This window comes from Patella vulgata, chromosome 5, assembly GCF_932274485.2.
Source record: "Patella vulgata chromosome 5, xgPatVulg1.2, whole genome shotgun sequence".
NCBI classification, from domain to species: Eukaryota; Metazoa; Mollusca; class Gastropoda; family Patellidae; genus Patella; species Patella vulgata.
The window spans coordinates 47619621-47641721 of NC_065883.2; the positions used below are offsets into that span (position 1 = coordinate 47619621).

The 22101-nt window shown below is 34.8% G+C and overlaps 1 protein-coding gene across 1 annotated transcript in view; it reads right to left on the bottom strand.

Annotated features, from left to right (window-relative positions):
• LOC126821189 (zinc transporter ZIP9-B) overlaps nucleotides 1-22101 on the bottom strand; it is a 224699-nt gene that overhangs the window by 25028 nt on the left and 177570 nt on the right. The gene's annotated exons all lie outside the window — the stretch shown is intronic.

The following is a 22101-nucleotide window of genomic DNA, read 5'->3' on the forward strand; positions in this document are numbered from 1 at the left end:
CGTTTGTTATTGGCACGGCTCCAGGTCGTTTTTTTTTCTAAGTCAATTTACGGCTTCCGTAAGGGGAAAAAGGGGGAATTTCGCCGCGACACCGGAACGGATTGTCCGAGAATCATGAAATTTGGACACAATACGCCCATTACCACCCCGGACTCTGTGCTTTACCCCCATTTTGATCCCATTAAAAAAAAGAGTTTTAGCAAAAAACGATTTTCGGAATTTAATATTGGTTTTAATTAATTTTGAAATTGCAAATGCAAAGAGATTTTATCACCCCTTCCGTATGTGATAGGTATTAGTACTATACACATTATCCTTAAAAGACAATTTTTTAAAATGACCGCAACGATGTATCGACACTAGAAACCGAAATCGCCTATTTTGACCTTTTTTGACTGCTGAGGCATCCTTCCGGTGGTCCAAATCTCTGGAATTTCTAGCGGTTGGCTGCGCGGCGATGATATTTATCACATATTAAAAGGAGAAAATGCTCAGATATCAAGAACAATAAAAAATCGATAAAATACGGCAATTTTTTAAGCAAAAAAAACATTGATGGGTGGGAGGTGGGCTTCGAATTTATTTTGAACGTTCTCGGAATTCCACACTCTTCTATTTTTAATATGTGATAGCTAGTATCCCAAGGTACATTCCGTGCAAATTTGAAGGCAATCGGACAAACGGAACGTTGCCTAGGCAGAGCAAATCAACCCCGGTCGCGAAAATTTGCTGATTCTTCAACGTTATTATAATATTGTATTATGACCGCCATCTTAGATCCATCTGGGTCCCCGATCCACCGTCACTTATAAAACCACTCCGAAATAGACCCAAAATCCCAAAATCGACCTTAATTTCTTTTGACTTCGCATATGCGCCACGCTGGAACCAAAGGTACCATGACTACCAAATTACGGCGAGGAACTTTTCACGTTGGGACCTAGGTACCCTCAAAAATTCAAGGCGATAACTGCATTCATTCAGGTCGTTTGTTCTTCACACGGTTCCTGTCGTTCGGCTTTTTCCGCCATTTACGGCTTCAGTAAGTGCGAAAAAAGTGGAATTTCGCCACGACACCGATTGTCCGAAAACCATGAAATTTGGACACAATACGCCCATTACCACCCCGGCCTTTGTGCGTTACTCCCATTTTGATCCGATTAAAAAAATTTCGGTCAACTGATGGTCTCCATTTGGAATTGAATATGAAGAACAGTGAAAAATCCACTTGAACAGACGTGAAAATAAACACAATAGACCGTAATATGTTCAATGCGTCTCTTATTTCTGAAATTAATGCATTTCAGGATAACTCGGGATCAAGATCGATTTTTGGGTGTTTGAAAATTTTCAAAATTTCGTATTTCGCCTTTGACCTTTTACGTGCGACAAAGTTGTTTACAGGACAATTTATGCCTTTAATTTTCAAAATTTACAAATTTAACCTAAATATTCGAACAGCTAAGGTCAATCTCATTCAAAAAATATTAGTTCCGTTCAAAGTTATTTCATTTATTTTTTTGATATTTTCCTGACCCTTTTTAGTTCTTTCCCGCCATTTTCGTTTCATGTTCTCATCCGTCCCGTTTTTAAACGGCTTGATCCATTTTTCTGAAACTTTTGGAACGGAAAGTCATTCAGATTACAGCAATCCAAGTCTCAGTTATTTCCCTTTAGTTTTCAGATTATTTTGTTGCCCGGGTGCAATGTTTCTCACTATATTTAGACTTGTAACTTCGCGACTTTTTCACCGATATTGATAATTATTTTTTGTTCTTTTTTCTTTTAAGATACTTGATATAATTCATGTCACGTGACGATGAATATGAAAGCTTTCATATCTGCATGGGACAGTAGCAGATCTAGTTAGCCTTCCAGACTTTCGTCTGAAAGCCTATTGAGATTACTAAAATTACTATTATTATTATTAGGGTTTCACACTGCGTAGCTTGTGTGAAACACTATTGTTTTTGTTAAGATTATTATTCTTCTTATTATTATTCCAAATTATTTTTGATTAGATCTCAGCAACTGCTTGGCGGATCGTTACGATTTCTTCGGTTTTACTGGAAAAGTGGGTGTGACTTAGAGGATAAAGCTATTTTGAACGTTCTGCGACAATGCGAAATGTCCGAAATCACCGAAGCTATCGTTTTTAGAAATATTGCAGTATTTTTAACAATAATCATTGGATTTTAACTTTCGATACATTTTGGCATAGCCGGAGACAGGGCACATAGCTACGCTACTTTTGATTTTTGATTTTCGGCAAATCTTCGCAGATATTAGGCGCCATATTTCGAAAATTTAAATTTTTACAAAAAACTTTTTTATTTATGAATATTTTTTAGTCGTGTTTTACACAAAATTAAAGAGTCATCTGACTTGAGGAAAAATCTGATTTTTTTTTGTCTCAGTAATTTTCCTTGGCCGCCATTGGCTAATTCAGTTTTTTAGTCCTAGATTAATTATTTATTGTTCGATTTGTATAAAACGAAGTTCATATGCTCCGTTGCCTCAATTGCAATTTTTCTTTTGTTACTGATAGCGTTATCTGTCGGCACTGGAAGTGGCGTAATTTTACCAAAAACTACAATTTTGACAGTTAGGTACCACTTTTCGAAAGCAAATATTATTTTTTTTCAAATCTGGTATAACTGAAAGGGTGCGCCCTTTAAAGGCGCACAAAATGTTGTGCCCAGTTTTTTTAATTTCGATTCAGTTTTCGGGCTATTTCGATTAAAAGGTGAAAAAAGGTGTAAAATTAGGCTATTTACAACCCATCCAGCGTTTTTATATTTTAAAATATTACTTCGTAACTTTCATAAACTCGTAGCAATAATCTATACAGAGAGAATGTATGTGAAAATTAATTTGTAATATGTGCAGTTGCCGAGAAATGGTCAATTTTGCATGAGTCACTCTTTACGCTATTGTGCCTGTAAAAGAGTCAATTATTATTGGATTTTCATAAAAGTGACACCATTTGATGCATAATGTCAATTGTGACTAGTTCAACTCAATTTAAAATTTTCAATGTCACCGGAAATGACGAAATTTGAGCAAAAACTGTATTTATAGCCCTCGAAACAAATAATTTATTCAAATGAGTCGTATTAGGTGTTTGTTTAAGATTTTGATATTTGATTCTAATCAACTAAAAGAATGAACCCATACGATCATATAGATATCACAAAATGATTTCTAACTTGTTCAGTTGCGGAGAAATAGGCAATTTTCAACAGATCACTTTTCAAGGTTTTTTGTCCACAAAATCAACGGATTAAAGAAATTAAGGTATCGTTGGGTAGCCCGGGGATTCGACTGTCATATGATACCCATTTCACACGGATCCTATGAGAGGGCAGCAAAATATGACATGCTGAAAATCAGGTATTTTCTGATTTGGAGCGTTTTTGAACGCCTGTATCTCGAAAACTGCTCCAAGGATTTTTTTTAAACTTTCCCTATCGAGACTCCCTCCAGGAGTCTTGTGCATGAATCCATCCAATAAGACATTGAAATTTCTGGAATAGGTAAAATAACGTACTGAAAATCGAAAAAAAGTTGAAAAATCGTGAAATTTTGGAAAACGTTCTATTTCTTTATTATTTAAAAAAAAAATTACAAAAAAGTTACACATTCAGATAGCTGACCTAATTATGATTCTAACGATGTATAATATGTATTGAAATATTTAAATTTGATTTTCGATATATTGACATTTTTGCATTTTTGGCACTATTGAACATAGGATTTCCAAGGGACATTTTATCTGATCAGACAATGTAATATATAATTACATAGCCCTGTGGCTATTTGATAAGCCAATCCGGTTATTAAAACTATCCCGACAATAATCTCCATACCGGAAGTAATCAAAAAATGAAGAAAAAAGGTGTAAGAAAATAGAGCTCTTGCGAAAAACTTGATTTCTCCATCAGATGTTAGCGGACCAAAAGAACTAAAGTATCACTGGATAGCCTCATTAATGGACTATCATATGATATCTGAATGATACGATTTAGATGGCTAGAAAATAAATTATGGTACGCCGAAAATCTTGTATTTTCCGTTTTGGAGCATTTTGAGACGCCATTTTCTCGAAAACGAAAACTACGATTTTTCTTAAGCATAGAAATAATATAAGTGGTCCAAAAAGAGCCTCAATCTTGGAAAAAAATTGAGAAATCCTTAAATTACTGAAAATGCTCTTCTATTTTTCTTCCTTTGGAAAACAGCTGAATGGATTTTTCTGAAACTTCTTGTACAGAAGGTTAGGTAACCAAACAACTTGTTAAAACTATCCCAACAATGATCCAAAAACCGGAAGTAGTCGAAAAAATATCCGATATGACATCTAAATGGTAAAAATTAGCGGGTTAGGCAATATATAAAGAAACGCTGAAAATCTATTATTTTCCTTTTTCGAGCCCATTCCGACGCTTTTATCTGGAAAACTTCTCTTATTTCCTTTCTTATACTTCTTTTACTTAAGAGTCCTAACGGTGGTCTATGGTGTGAATCCAAATTTAAAAGCCTCAATATATTATTATTTTTTTTCCGCGGGAGCCTATTTCTCCATGATCGAAAACAGATATCGATCTGGAACCAAATTTTCTATTGGGAAACCATGTGGTGGCTACTTGATAAAACGATTTTGAAACTTCTGCGCATACGGGAAGTAACCGAATTTTGTACTTTTTTCCGGAATTGAAAATCGGCCGTGGTTTCGTCAATTCTTTACCTATTTTCAAACAAATGACATTTTCGGAAACCCAAATCTTTTCCGAGATAATGGCTATCTCACATTTTTCAATTTCGAACATTCATCTATGGCTTTTGTCGTTCGAATTTTGAAAATACGTTGTTTACGAGACAATTTTTGTCATTTTTCAAAATTGTCAAATTTCACCTACATTTTTGGATACCTGAAGACCATCCGATTCCAGAAATATAAGATTCATTCCGAGTTATCGCCCCTTTTTTCGATTTTTTTCGAATTTTCTGCCCATTTCCCAACCCTTATATTTTTGGGAAAGGATAAATCGATAGTTCTGAAAGTCCTGGAACATAAAGCTATATAGTCAGACCGCTGCATAAAGCAATTTCAAAAACGATCCGGAAAGCGGAATTAGTCAAAATAATGATAGATATTTCGAAAAAAAAGCAAAAAATGGGTGTTTTGGAGGAAAAATCAATGGATTAAACGAATTAAGCTTTCGTTGAGTGGCCTGAGGAATTCACTGTCGAATGATGCCCAATTTATACGGATACTATGACCAAGCAGCAAAATATGACAAGTTGAAAATCAAGTACCGGTATTTTCTGATTTGGAGCGTTTTTGGACGCCTTTATCTCAAAAACTTAACCTACAATTTTTTTAAACTTTCTCTATCGAGAGTCCTTTCGGTAGTCTTGTGCATGAAAACATCAAAAAAAGTCTTTGAAATGTCTGGAATAGGATAAAAAAGGGACTGAAAATCAAAAAAAGTCGAAAAATCGTTAAATTTTGGAAAATGCTATATTATTTTATTATTTTTAAATAATAAAATATTATAGCATTTTCCAAAATCAGATTTTTACGAAAAGGTTACACATTCAGATAGCTGACCTAATTACGATTCTAACGATGTATAATATGTATTGAGTTTTTGAAATTTAATTTTCGATATTTTAACATTTTTGAATTTTTGGCACTTTTGAACATAAGATTTCTCAGGGCCATTTTATCTGATCAGATAATGTAATATATCATTACAGAGCCCCGTGGCTATATAATTGCCCAAATTGGTTATTAAAACTATCCCGACAATAATCTCCATACCGGACGTATTCAAAAAATGAAGAAAAAGGTTTAAAAAAATTAGCGCTCGTGCGAAAAACTTCATTTCTCCACCAGATCTTAGCGGACGAAAAGAACTAAAGTGTCGCTGGATAGCCCCATTAATGGACTATCATATGACATCTGAATGATACGATTTAGATGGCTAGAAAATAAATTATGTCACGCTGAAAATCTAGTATTTTCCGTTTTGGAGCATTTTGAGAGGCCTTTTTCTCAAACACAACCACTACGTTTTTTCTTAAACTTTTTTTACTCAGAGTCCTATGGGTGGACTATGGCGTGAGTCCAAAAATAAAAGCATTGAAATAACATAAATTGTCCAAAAAAAGCCTCAATCTTGGAAAAAAGTTGAAAAATCCTCAAATTACTGAAAATGCTCTTCTATTATTCTTTGTTTTGAAAACAGCTCAATGGGTATTTCTGAAACATCTGGTACAGAAAGTTAACTATCCAAACAACATGTTAAAACTATCGCGACAATGATCCAAAAACCGGAAGTAGTCGAAAAAATATCCGATATTATGAAAAAAAAAACTTAAAAAGTAAAAAATGGCGATCTTGCTAAAAAAGTGATTACAACGCCATATTTCAACGAATCAAAAGAACTAAAGTGTCATTGGATAGCCCGAACAATGGACGATCTTATGACATCTTAATGGTAAAAAAATCGCTTGTTCGGTAATATATTATGAGATGCTGAAAATCTAGTATTTTCCTCTTTGGAGCCTATTCACACGCTTTTATCTCGAAAATTACTCTTATTTCCCTTCTTAAACTTCTGTTACTTAGAGTCCTAACGCTGATCTGGGGTGTGAATCCAAATTTAAAAGCCTCAGTATAGTATAAATGGTCCAAAAGGGCCACAATCTTTGAAACAAGTCGAAAAATCGTTATATCTGTAAATCTGCTTCTAGTGGTATAAGGGAGGTAAAACTGTCCAATGGATCTTTCTGAAACTTTTGGTACAGGAAGTTAAGTTCCCATACCACTTGTTAAATCTATCCCGATAAAGACCCGTAAACAGGAAGTAGTCAAAAAAATATTCGATAGCGGACCTAATTACGATTCTAACGATGTATAATATGTATTGAGTTATTGAAATTTAATTTTCGATATTTTGACATTTTTGGCACTTTTGAACATAGGATTTCTCAGGGCCATTTTATCTGATCAGATAATGTAATATATCATTACAGAGCCCTGTGGCTATCTAATTGCCCAAATTGGTTATTAAAACTATCCCGACAATAATCTCCATACCTGACGTATTCAAAAAATGAAGAAAAAGGTTTAAAAAAATTAGCGCTCGTGCGAAAAACTTGATTTCTCCATCAGATCTTAGCGGACCAAAAGAACTAAAGTGTCGCTGGATAGCCCCATTAATGGATTATCATATGACATCTGAATGATACGATTTAGATGGCTAGAAAATAAATTATGGTACATCGAAAATCTAGTATTTTCCGTTTTGGAGCATTTTGAGACGCCATTTTCTCGAAAACGAAAACCAGGATTTTTCTTAAACTTTTTTTACTTAGAGTCCTATCGATGGACTATGGCATGAGTCCAAAAATAAAAGCATTGAAATAATATAAGTGGTCCAAAAAGAACCTCAATCTTTGAAAAAGTTTAAAAATCCTTAAATTACTGAAAATGATCTTCTAATTTTCTTTCTTTGGAAAACAGCTGAATGGATTATTCTGAAACTTCTTGTACAGAAGGTAAGGTAACCAAACAACTTGTTAAAGCTATCCCGACAATGATCCAAAAACCGGAAGTAGTAAAAATTTTTCCGATATTTTGAGAAAAAAACCCGTAAAAAGTTAAAAAAATGGCGATCTTGCGAAAAAAGTGATTACTACGCCAGATTCCACCGAATCAAAAGAACTAAAGTGTCATTGGATAGTTCGAACAATGGACGATCTTATGACATCTAAATGGTAAAAATTCGCGGGTTAGGCAATATATAATGAAAAGCTGAAAATCTATTATTTTCTTTTTTTGAGCCTATTCAGACGCTTTTATTTCGAAAACCTCTCTTATTTCCTTTCTTAAACCTATGTTACTTAGAGTCCTAACGGTGGTCTATGGCGTGAATCCAAATTTGAAAGCCTCAATATAGAATAAATGGTCCAAAAGGGCCACAATCTTTGAGAAAAGTCGAAAAATCGTTATATCTGTAAATCTGCTTCTAATGGTATAATGTCCAATGGATCTTTCTGAAGTTAAGTTCCCATACCACTTGTTAAATCTATCCCGATAATGATCCGTAAACAGGAAGTAATCAAATAAATATTCGATATTTAAAAAAAAAAAGACAGTGAAAAAAATCGGTGCTCTTGCAACAATCGGGATTTCACCGTCGGGTGTGACCGGATCAAAACGTCTAAAGTATCGTTTGGTAGCTCGATAAATGGGCTATTGTATGACACACTTCCTGTCTGATTCCTGAAAGCCGGTTCAGTGTTGCTTGCAGGTCTAGTTATTATTATTATTATTATTTACCGCGGGAGCCTTTTTCTCCATGATCGAAAACAGATATCGATCTGGGGTTCAATTTTCTCTCGGGAAACCATGTGCTGGTTACTCGAAAAAGTATTTTAGGAACTTCTGCGCAGACTGGAAGTGGCCGAATTTTGAACGGTAGCAATATATCAAAAATCGGCCGTGGTTTCGCCAATTCTTTACCTATTTTAAAACAAATCACATTTTTGGAAACCCTGAATCTTTTCCGAGACAATGGCTATCTCACATTTTTTTATTTCGAACATTCATCTATGGCTTTTGTCGTTCGAAATTTGAAAATACGTTGTTTAGGAGACAATTTTTGTAATTTTTCAAAATTTTCAAATTTGACCTACATTTTTGGATACCTGAAGGCAATCCGATTCCAGGAATATAACTTTCATTCAGAGTTATCACCCTTTATTTTTCTAATTTTTTCGAATTTTCTGCCCATTTTGTGTGCCCGAGTTTCGTTTTACGGCCGAATTGACGTTTCTGAAACTTATGGAACATGAAGTTATAGTCCAAAACCAACTGATAAAACTATTTCGACAAGAATCCTTAAACCGGAAGTGGTCGAGAAAATGTCCGATATTTTGAAGAAAACGCAAAAAATGGGTGCTTTTGGGAAAAACATGATTTCTTCACCCGATATCAACAGATTAAAGAAATTAAGGTATCGTTGGGTGGCCCGGGTATTCGACTGTCATATGATACCCATTTCACGCGGATCCTATGAGAGGGCAGCAAAATATGACATTCTGAAAATCAGGTATTTTCTGATTTGGATCGTTTTTGGACGCCTGTATCTCGAAAACTGCTCCAAGGATTTTTTTTAAACTTTCCCTATCGAGAGTCCCTTTGGTAGTGTTGTGCATGAATCCTTCCAATAAGACATTAAAATTTCTGGAATAGGTAACATAACGTACTGAAAATCGAAAAAAGTTGAAAAATCGTGAAATTTTGGAAAATGCTCTATTACTTTATTATTTAAAAAATTTTTACAAAAAGGTTACATATTCAGATAGCTGACGTAATTACGATTCTAACAGTGTATAATATGTATTAAAATATTTAATTTTAATTTTCGATATATTGACATTTTTGGCACTATTTAACATAGGATTTCCCAGGGGCATTTTATCTGATCAGACAGTGTAATATATCATTACATAGCCCTGTGGCTATTTGATAAGCCAATCCGGTTATTAAAACTATCCCGACAATAATCTCCATACCGGAAGTATGCAAAAAATGAAGAAAAAAGGTTTAAAAAAATAGCGCACTTGCGAAAAACTTGATTTCTCCATCAGATGTTAGCAGACCAAAAGAACTAAAGTATCGCTGGATAGCCCCATTAATCGACTATCATATGACATCTGAATGATACGATTTAGATGGCTAGAAAATAAATTATGGTACACCAAAAATCTAGTGTTTTCCGTTTTGGAGCATTTTGAGACGCCATTTTCTCGAAAACGAAAACTACGATTTTTCTTAAACTTCTTTTACTTAGAGTCCTATCGGTGGACTATGGCGTGAGTCCAAAAATAAAAGCATTGAAATAATATAAGTGGTCCAAAAAGAGCCTCAATCTTGGAAAAAAGTTTAAAAATCCTTAAATTACTGAAAATGCTTTTCTATTTTTCTTTCTTTCTTTGTACAGAAGGTTAGGTAAACAAACAACTTGTTAAAACTATCCCGACAATGATCCAAAAACCGGAAGTAGTCGAAAAAATATCCGATATTTTGAGAAAAAAAAACCCATAAAAAGTGAAAAAAATGGTGATCTTGCGAAAAAAGTTATTACTACGTAAGATTTCACCGAATCAAAACAACTAAAGTGTCACTGGAGAGCCCTAACAATGGACAATCGTATGACATCTAAATGGTAAAAATTCGCAGGTTAGGCAATATATAATGAAACGCTGAAAATCTATTATTTTCCTTTTTGGACCCTATTCAGACGCTTTTATCTCGAAAACTTCTCTTATTTCCTTTCTTATACTTCTGTTACTTAGTCCTAACGGTGGTCTATGGTGTGATTCCAAATATAAAAGCCTCAATATAGTATAAATGGCCCAAAAGGGCCACAGTCTTTGAAAAAGCCGAAAATTCGTTATATCTGTAAATCTGCTTCTAATGGTATAATGTCCAATGGATCTTTCTGAAACTTCTGGTACAGGAAGTTAAGTTCCCCCCATACCACTTGTTAAATCTATCCCGATAATGATCCGTAAACAGGAAGTACCCTAGTACAGGAAATTAAGTTCCCATACCACTTGTTAAATCTATCCCGATAATGATCCGTAAACAGGAAGTAGTCAAATAAATATTCGATATTTTAAAAAAAAAAAAGACAGTAAAAAAATCGGTGCTATTGCAAAAATCGGGATTTCACCGTCGGGTGTGACCGGATCAAAACATCTAAAGTATTGTTTGGTAGCTCGATAAATGGGCTATTGTATGACACACTTCCTGTCTGATTCCTGAAAGCCCGTTCAGTGCTGTTTGCAGGTCTAGTTATTATTTTTTTTTTTTCGCCGGAGCCTATTTCTCAGTGCCTGTAACAGATACCGATATGGGACCTAATTTTCTATCGGGAAACCATGTGGTGGCTACTTGATAAACTATTTTTGAAACTTCTGCGCAGACCGGAAGTGGCCGAATTTCGTGCGGTGCATAAAAATTAAACAAGCGGTTGCCATGCAAGATACGCCCACATTTTGCAAGAGATGGACAGAGAACAAGCTCAAAAAAAGAAGTGATTTTTTCGTACAATCAAGGGCCATAATTCAGGAAGTTATGATCCAATATGTACGAATATCGAAAGGAACCAAGATCTTTGGGTTATAAATATGTATTTCAAGTCTCATCAAAATCGGATCAAAAGTGTGACCTCTATAGGGTCCACAACCTTGATATACAATATTTTTACGCTATTTGAGATCGAACGGCGTCCATTTTGTCTGTCAATTTTGGGCCAATTTTCATGAAATTCGAACTCCGTCGTCCTTAGGGTGTAACGGTGACATAATAATACGTTTTTTTAAATCTGATAAAAATTATGACCTATATAGGGTCCACAAGCTAAAAACGCGATTTTTCCTACAATAAGGGACCATAATTCAGGAAGTTAAGATCCGATATGCGCGAATATCGAAAGGAACCGAGATCTTTGGGTTATAAAATTACATTTCAAGTTTCAACAAAATCGGATAAAAATTATGACCTCTATAGGGTCCACAACCTTGATATACCATATTTTTACGCTATTTGAAAACGAACAGCCGGCATTTTGTCTGTCAATTTTGGGACGATTTTCATGAAATTCGACCTCAGCTGTTTTTGGGGTGTTACGGTGATATAATAATATCACAAAAAATTGTGACCTCTATAGGGTCCACAACCTTGATATACCATATTCTTACGCTATTTGAGAACGAACGGCAGCCATTTTGTCTGTCAATTTTGGGCCGATTTTCACAAAATTCGAACTCAGTCGACCCTAGAGTGTAACGGTGATATAATAATACGTTTTTTTATATCGGATAAAAATTATGACCTCTATAGGGTCCACAAGCTAAAAACGCGATTTTTCGTACAATCAGGGGCCATAATTCAGGAAGTTACGGGCCGATATGCGCGAATATCGAAAGGATCCAAGATCTTTGGGTTATAAACTTACATTTCAAGTTTCAACAAAATCGGATAAAAATTGTGACCTCTTTAGGGTCCACAACCTTGATATACCATATTGTTACGCTATTTGAGAACGAGTGGCGGCCATTTTGTCTGTCAATTTTGGGCCGATTGTCACAAAATTCGAACTCAGTCGACCCTAGGGTGTAATGGTGATATAATAATACGTTTTTTTATATCGTATAAAAATTATGACCTCTATAGGGTCCACAAGCTAAAAACGCGATTTTTCGTACAATCAGGGGCCATAATTCAGGAAATTACGGGCCGATATGCGCGAATATCGAAAGGATCCAAGATCTTTGGGTTATAAACTTACATTTCAAGTTTCAACAAAATCGGATAAAAATTGTGACCTCTTTAGGGTCCACAACCTTGATATACCATATTGTTACACTATTTGAGAACGAACGGCGGCCATTTTGTCTGTCAATTTTGGGCCGATTTTCACGAAATTCGAACTTAGTCGTCCATAGGGTCGTCCTTAGGGTGTAACGGTGATATAATAATACGTATTTTTAAATCAGATAAAAATTATGATCTCTATCGGGTCCACAAGCTAAAAATGCAATTTTTCATACAATCAGGGACCATAATTCGGGAGGTTACGGTCCGATATGCGCGAATATCGAAAGGAACCAAGATCTTTGGGTTATAAACTTACATTTCAAGTTTCAACAAAATCGGATAAAAATTGTGACCTCTATAGGGTCCACAACCTTGATATACCATATTTTTACGCTATTTGAGAACAAACGGCGGCCATTTTGTCTGTCAATTTTGGGCCGATTTTCACGAAATTCGAACTCAGTTGTCCTTAGAGTGTAACGGTGATATAATAATATGTTTTTTTTAAATCGGATAAAAATTATGACGTCTATAGGGTCCACAAGCTAAAAACGCGATTTTTCGTACAAACAGGGGCCATAATTCAGGAAGTTACAGTCCGATATGCGCGAATATCGAAAGGAACTGCGATTTTTGGGTTATAAACTTACATTTCAAGTTTCAACAAAATCGGATAAAAATTGTGACCTCTATAGGGTCCACAAGCTAAAAACGTGATTTTTCGTACAAACAGGGGCCATAATCCATGAAGTTTCGATCCGATACATGCCAATATCGAAAGCAGCCGAGATTTTTTTTGGATAAAGCTATATTTCAAGTTTCGTCAAAATCGGACAAGAATTGTGACCTGTAGAGAGTCCACAAACAAATTGTGGACGGACGTCCGGACGGACAGGGGCGACGACAATATACGTCCACATGAAAATGTGGGCGTATAAAAACGGCCGTAGATTCGCCAATTCTGTACCTATTATCATACAAATGACATTTTCGGAAACCCTGAGTCTTTTCTCGGACGATAGCAGTTGAAAATGTCGAAATTTCGTCGCTGACTTCTAGCGTTCGAAAATTGAAAAATGTTGTTTAAGAGACAATTTTTGTTATTTTTCAAAATTTTCAAATTTGACCTACATTTTTAGATACCTGAAGACAATCCGATTCCAGAAATATATATTTCATTCCGAGTTATCGCCCTTTATTTTTCGATTTTTTTTCGAATTTTCTGCCCATTTCCCAACCCTTATATTTTTGGGAAAGGATACATCAATATTTCTGAAAGTCCTGGAACATAAAGCTATATAGTCAGACCGCTTGATAAAGCAATATCAACAACGGTCCGGAAACCGGAAGTAGTTGAAATAATGTCCGATATTTCGAAAATAACGCAAAAAATGGGTGTTTTGGGGAAAAACTCGATTTCTGTGTCCAATATCAATGGATTAAACAAATTAAGCTTTCGGTGGGTGGCCCGGGGATTAGACTGTCGTATGATGCCCAATTTATACGGAAAGTATGACCAAGCAGCAAAATATGACATGCTGAAAATCAAGTTTTTTCTGATTTGGAGCGTTTTTAGACGCCTGTTTCTCGAAAACTGCTCCAAGGATTTTTCTTAAACTTTCCCTATCTAGAGTCCCTCCGGTAGTCTTGTGCATAAATCCATCCAATATAAGACATTGAAATGTCTGGAATAGGTAAAATAACGTACTGAAAATCGAAAAAAAGTCGAAAAATCGTGAAATTTTGGAAAATGCTCTATTACTTTATTATTTAAACAAATTTTTACAAAAAAGTTACACATTCAGATAGCTGACCTAATTACGATTCTAACGATGTATAATATGTATTGAAATATTTAAATTTGATTTTCGATATATTGACATTTTTGCATTTTTGGCACTATTGAACATAGGATTTCCAAGGGACATTTTATCTGATCAGACAATGTAATATATCATTACATAGCCCTGTGGCTATTTGATAAGCCAATCCGGTTATTAAAACTATCCCGACAATAATCTCCATACCGGAAGTAATCAAAAAATGAAGAAAAAAGGTGTAAGAAAATAGAGCTCTTGCGAAAAACTTGATTTCTCCATCAGATGTTAGCAGACCAAAAGAACTAAAGTATAGCTGGATAGCCTCATTAATGGACTATCATATGACATCTGAATGATACGACTTAGATGGCTAGAAAATAAATTATGGTGCGCCGAAAATCTAGTATTTTCCGTTTTTAGCATTTTGAGACGCCATTTTCTCGAAAAGGAAAACTAAGTTTTTTTCTTAAACTTCTTTTACTCAGAGTCCTAACAGTGGACTATGGCGTGAGTCCAAAAATAAAAGCATTGAAATCAATCTGGTTTAAACACAGATCCTATTTCGGGATAGCCCGAACAATGGACGATCGTATGACATCTAAATGGTAAAAATTCGCTGGTTTGGCAATATATAATGGAACGCTGAAAATCTAGTTTTTCATTTTTGGTGGCTATTCAGATGCTTTTATCCCGAAAACTTCTCTTTTTTCCTTTCTTAAACTTCTGTTACTTAGAGTCCTAACGGTGGTCTAGGGTGTGAATCCAAATTTAAAAGCCTCAATATAGTATAAATGGTCCAAAAAGGGCCACAATCTTTGAAAAAAGTTAAAAATCGTTATATCCCTAATGGTATAAGGGAGATAACTCATTGGTATCAGACTACCAATTATTTGCTAAATATTGTTAAATATCTTCTAATTTTCCTTTCTTTTAATAGGGTGCCCCGAGTTTAAAAAAAAATCTCGAAAACTATTTACAGTTATGACACTATATCTATATAAACAACAACCCTAGATAATCATTTATTATAAACTGCCAAGAAACTATACCTGCATGCTATATTTCACAAGATAATATCTTGTGAAATATAGCACGCAGGTATTATATCCATTCGATTGTAATTTAAAATACACCGTTTTTGTGTACTACGGGCGGAAATATTTATTTTGAGGTTTCAATGTTAACAGAGTTATGTTTTCTTGGTCATTTAAAATTATTGATTTCTTTTCCGAAATGAATGAACCACCACTACCATTCGGGTCTATTAGTTTAAATCGTAATTTGCTATCTGAGGAAATCTACTTCATGATTCAATAGAATTTCAGATCTCAGAGCATGCGCAACGCAGCTCAGTTTTTGGATCGGTCATTCCCGTGTACTTAATGTGTGCAGTCCAATTTAAATGTATTTACGTTTTTGTAGATATATTAGAACAATCTATTTATATTTTCTGTATACCCATAGACACATAGGTCTATTTATATTGGTATTTATATGTTAATATGCCTTTGTAAATTTATATTTGATGTCCCATTTACGAAAGAATGTTCGGAAGTATGTTTATTGAAGAAATGTTTCATGGAATAATAACATGTAGAGTATAAAATAAATAATGACAAAGATAAATAGGTTAAAAATCAAGGTAATCAGTGCAGGTGTATTCACTTTATCAAACAAAGCCTAACTCAAATCTTTCCCAAAAACACGATCTGTTACAACATTTCACAAATTGATTATTTACCAAACACAGATATGTAATTTAGAACTAATCTGTAATAAACATATATTCTCAATTGTTCCCCTTGGGACATTATTAGAGTATGTCAAAGGCAACTTTTCAAACACGATATCAAAGTAGATCTACAGTAGTAGGCATATTTTGTAAAATAAATTGCTACCCGATTTGTTAAAATACTCTGCAAAGTGTTGGAATGACAGTCTGCTGGGATGTCTGGATTGACAAATAAATTAGAAGCGGAGAATGAAGAAATTGTATGTTTTTATAACCGCTAAAAAAGGGCATTGAAAGTTTGGTAGGATCAACCAGGTCAATTAATTTTTGTAAATTTTCTTTTAAAACTGGAATCGAGTGATCCTTACCGGCGACAGAAAAATAAAATATAGACTTATTGGAAAGTTGCTGATTTAAAACATGCCTATGAAACCGGAGCTGTGCCTTCAGTGCCTCTTTCATTTCCCTATCTGTTAGTTGTAAAAGCCCATTTTCCATACCCTCTTTACTTTTCCAAAGACTCACCCCGATAATTTCTGTTGTTAGGCGCTCTTTTTTCCTAATCCCACGTTTCCCCTTTTCTATTAATTTATTCTTTTTTGCAAAAAGAACCGCTAGCTTTTTTCTTACGATTTCTTCCCGTCTTTGCCGAAATTTAGAAAGTTGGTTTTTAGTTATCGTTTCAGCATCCATTAAGACCAAATTACGTTGATCAGGTGAAAGATTTTTTAGCCATTCATCAGATTTATTCATTTCATATAAAATGGACGCTTCCTTGCCAAAAATATTAGACGAGTGCGCGATCGAGATGACTGAACACGGTTTCTGGTAATTTGTTGGCAGAACTCGAACACGAAAGATTAAAGTCATCTCGATTCTCAAGTAAACTTTTTGCAATGTACTTTCTGACCAAATTATGGCATTCTGAAGTGTATCTTTGATTTTCGACAACATACAAAATTACTTCTTCCCCACGAAGTTGGGGCTTACAACCAGTTTTTTTTATTTGTCAAAACTTTATTATTATTAGCCTTCGCACGAATCAATTCTTTTGAGGTCTTCCTTAGTCGATTTTTTAAACGCAAAATTGTTTATGTATACCTATTGATCCTTCTTAATAAATTCTTATTTTTCCTATTTAACTTGGTCAAAGTCACCGCATCGACAGATGTCTGCGTCCCTCTATTTATTAAATGTATCGTGCTGGTATCTGCCGATGGTGTCTTATCCACTATCACCACTATCCCGGGGAAAAAGAGGCTGTCGAGATAATCGTCATATAATTTTAAAGATTTATTACAACTTTTCTTCAGTCTGACCAGCTACTTCGAATACCGATGTCATCAAACGGCACGCTGTCGTCATGTAAAGCAGTAATTATAGACTGGTGCTCTGTATTTGTCGGAAATTTATTAATGATGCCTACCTAGTACCAGCCTATTTTTAATTTTTGCAAAGGAAAGTTTAGTTATTGTACCAAGATCATAGTGATCGCCCAAACCAATGCCGGATAGTAATTCATCTTTGGATGTCATGCCTGCTAATTGAATTAATTGACAACAAATTAAAAAGAGTCCGTCAGTCAATTCCTGAACAAAATAAAAAGAATTGTTTACCCTAAACCCTAAAAGCCAATAGGGGCATTCCATGTCAAGTGTACACACCTCATTGACACCATGGTAACAGATTCTCTTCAATTTTTCTCCAAAAGTTAGCCCCACCGAGAGAACAATTTATGTGAAGTTTCAGGTTTGAAAACCTAATGGGTCAGTTTTTTGGGCCGACCAAATTTTGAGCCAATCTGGTGGATCAAAAACCTTGCAACAGCTATAATTTTCCTCCTAATTGTCTGATTTTCATAAAGTTGAACAGAAGGTGTCGTGACCCTGTGTAGGTTCTGCAGCTCCTTCACGCACACTTAGTGTCCTCTTGCTCATCAATGGCACAGTATCCTCACTGTTCGCCTGTTCGTCGTCCGATGCCGACACTACACTCGCCTCAGGCGGCAGTTGCGACATTCTTTTCCTACATGCGGAACATACACGGTCACCTTCTTTTACCATCGACAGGTATTTCTCAATCATTACTTTAGACACATCCCTCAAGTCCTTCAGCTTCAGTTTGTCATGGCATTTGAAAGGATTTATACAAAACTTACGAAACTCCCCCTTTTTACAAGTAAAATCCATTATTTCATTCAAAATTTTACTTTTTTTGAAATAACAGAAAATATTCACTTTCGTTTCTCAGAAAATGCTGGATACCAGTCAAACATACACTGGACCCCAGGCTCAACCATGCAGACTCAACCCAGGTGGCATTTTCAAAAGCATTTTTGGGCATGATCCCATTTTCATATTTGGCATACAGGTGGATGATATATAGAACATGATTTTGAGAAAAAATTGGGGTCATCGGATTTTCTGCCCGTACAGGGTCAAAAGTCAAGGTCAAAGAAATAAAAAGAAAATTTGAAAACATTATCTGATAACATCGTGTAATACATCAAATAAAAGGTCTTGATTTTCTGATCATTTTGGTACCAACTTTATGAAAATCGGACGATTAGGAGGAAAATTATACATTATAGCTGTTGCAAGGTTTTTGGCCCACCGGATTGACCCAAAATTTGGTCGGCCCAAAAAACGTCATTTTTGGGTCGGTTAGCCTGAAGTTTGGTTTTTACACTTTTTTCATCCCACCTCACCATTAGACATCAAATGAACGAAATCTGAGATGACTTGTCATTTTTCGGTCGGAAAGTGTGTACACTTGATGTGGAATGCCCCAATAGTCTCGAACAGTATATCTGGTCAATCGAGGCTACCCTTCGTTTCGATTAATTCCTGGTAGCAAATTTAAAATACGAAACAATTTGTTAAATTTCTTAACTTGGCAAAACTCGTCTTGGGCAATTTAACGACTATTTCACGAACCTCTGTAAAAAAATACCGAATTGAAAAATAAAGATAGGTTGCTAGGCAACGAAACATACGCCCACAACAGCTAAATCGTCCGGGCAGACAACAAGAGTTGTTGCATATTTTTACTTTTTTCAGTAATGAAACATTTATAATACACTAAAATCTGATTAAGAGCAAAAACTCATGAAGTAATTATCAGAAAACCATTAGAATTTGTTTTTTTTATAAAGTTCTGCCCCATGCTAACGTTTTGTATACAAAACTTTTAATATCATGGATTTAGTGTTCAAGACATAAAAATTCATTGAAAATCAATATACTTGTTGGTCTCAAGATCTTAAACTCTGTGTATCAATCTGAAGTCAATCGGATGATAACTTTAGCCTTTAGAGCGTCACAAAGTGATCAAGGACCATAACTTTGGCAGTAATTATCGGAAATCATTGAAAATCAATAGGATTCTTTGTCTCATGACCTTAAACACTGTGTATAAATTTAAAGTCAATCGGATATTAACTTAGGCCTCTAGAGCGTCGACAAGATTTTTCAAAGTGATCAAGGGCCATAACTCTGGCAGTAATAATCGGAAATCATTGAAAATCAATAGGATTCTTTGTCTCATGACCTTAAACACTGTGTATAAATTTAATGTCAATCGGATATTAACTTTGGCCTCTAGAGCGTCCACAAGATTTTTCAAAGTGATCAAGGGCCATAACTCTGGCAATAATTATCGGAAATCGCTGAAAATCGATAGGCTTCTTCGTCTCATGACCTTAAACACTGTGTATAAATTTAAAGTCAATCGGATATTAACTTAGGCCTCTAGAGCGTCCACAAGATTTTTCAAAGTGATCAAGGGCCATAACTCTGGCAGTAATAATCGGAAATCGCTGAAAATCAATAGGCTTCTTCGTCTCAAGATCTTAAACACTGTGTATAAATCTAAACTCAATCGGATATTAACTTTGGCCTTTAGAGTGTCCACAAGAATTTTTGAAGTGATCAAGGGCCATAACTCTGGCAGTAATTATCGGAAATCGCTGAAAATCAATAGGCTTCTTCGTCTCATGTCTTTAAACACTGTGTATAAATTTAATGTCAATCGGATATTAACTTTGGCCTCTAGAGCGTCCACAAGATTTTTCAAAGAGATCAAGGGCCATAACTCTGGCAATAATTATCGGAAATCGTTGAAAATCGATAAGCTTCTTCGTCTCATGACCTTAAACACTGTGTATAAATTTAAAGTCAATCGGATATTAACTTAGGCCTCTAGAGCGTCCACAAGATTTTTCAAAGTGATCAAGGGCCATAACTCTGGCAGTAATAATCGGAAATCGCTGAAAATCAATAGGCTTCTTCGTCTCAAGATCTTAAACACTGTGTATAAATCTAAACTCAATCGGATATTAACTTTGGCCTTTAGAGTGTCCACAAGATTTTTTGAAGTGATCAAGGGCCATAACTCTGGCAGTAATTATCGGAAATCGCTGAAAATGAATAGGCTTCTTCGTCTCAAGACCTTAAACACTGTGTATAAATTTAAAGTCAATCAGTTATTAACTTTAGCTTCTAGAGCGTCCACAAGCAATTGTGGATGCCGGACGGACGGACGGGGGCGACGACAATATACAACATTTCAATGTGGGCGTATAAAAATAGATAATGCAAAATGAACTATTGAAATTTTCATTAAATTACTTTATTCTGAGCGACGATATCAGCCTTTGAAGGTTTGACAGAATGTCATCACCGTACTGGTTGTTCGAGGCTGAACCTCGCTTTACCATTTTTCAATTAAAACATTAAATGACCGAACTGTTCTAACCTACTTAAATATGTTAATAAATGTCTAATGAATAGTTTATATAACATATAAGGCCTAAAGAAAGACCTGCAATAGTTCCTTCTACTGACGGTAACACTAGAAATAGAAAAGAACTTAGGTATCAAATGACATTATCTTTACTTAAAACACCTGTTAGGATCACAATTTATGCATGTCCCTTCCACGCTTCTGTACAATCGAAATCTTAATTTGTTCAAATGAGATAATTAATTCGTTTCAATGAGATAATTAATTCGTTTCAATGAGATAATTAATTCGTTTCAACGAGATACTAACTCGTTTCAACGAGATACTAACCTTTTAAACGAGATAATTAATTTGTTCAAACAAGATACTAATTCCTTCAAACAAGATACTAATTCCTTCAAACGAGATACTAATTCCTTCAAACGAGATTATTAATTCGTTCAAACGAGATAATTAATTCGTTCAAACGAGATACCAATTCGTTCAAACGAGATACTAATTCGTTCAAACGAGATACTAACTCGTTCAATTGGATTAATATTATTTTTTTTTCTTTGGCACTAATGGGCCTTCGTACTCTTGGGAATGATATTGTAATCAACATGTAAGATAATCTCAACTATATTCATTAATGATACTGCATATAGATACAGTGTATTCATGATTGGATAAGAGGCGTGACCCAATTTTATTACTTCGTGTTTGATTCCTGAGGTAAAATAGTACCATGTATTTCCGGACTAACAATGACATATATCTACATAGATTATCATGCCATTTGAGGCATTTTAATGTATCTGTATCAACCGATATATACTCTTCAAAAAAATTAGGGGATATTCAGAAACAATACAAAACTGCGGAAATGCACTGCTGTTTTTATTAGAGGTAACCAGTGTATGTTAATAACAGGCCTTTACGTCAGATTTCTACAAGCATATATTAAGTACATTTATATCTTAAATGATAAAATACATTATTCTATATAAATGGTGAGTCGCAGGGTTCCTACTATACACAGATCTAAGTACATAAATCCATCAATGGGGAATCGTTATGGAGGCAATCTGTTAATTCTTAAAAAGATATTTCCATTTATTTGTGTATAATTCTGGAGATATCTCAATCTCCATTTTAGCATGCTCTACTAAAAAGCTTTCATACTTATTAATGTTGAGCATTTCGTTTCGTAGTTTAGCCCGATATATATAGAATTTAGTTAAAATAATTACATGATTAATGAAAATCCATTCAGTATTACTTATATAATTTGATTTGTTAGTTAGACCAAGGTGTATTATATGTGTTTTTATATTTATCTTTATATTACCACGATCTAGGATAGTATGAAGATGATTCCATATTATTTGTGAAAATGGGCAAAGGACAAAGAGATGTTCTAC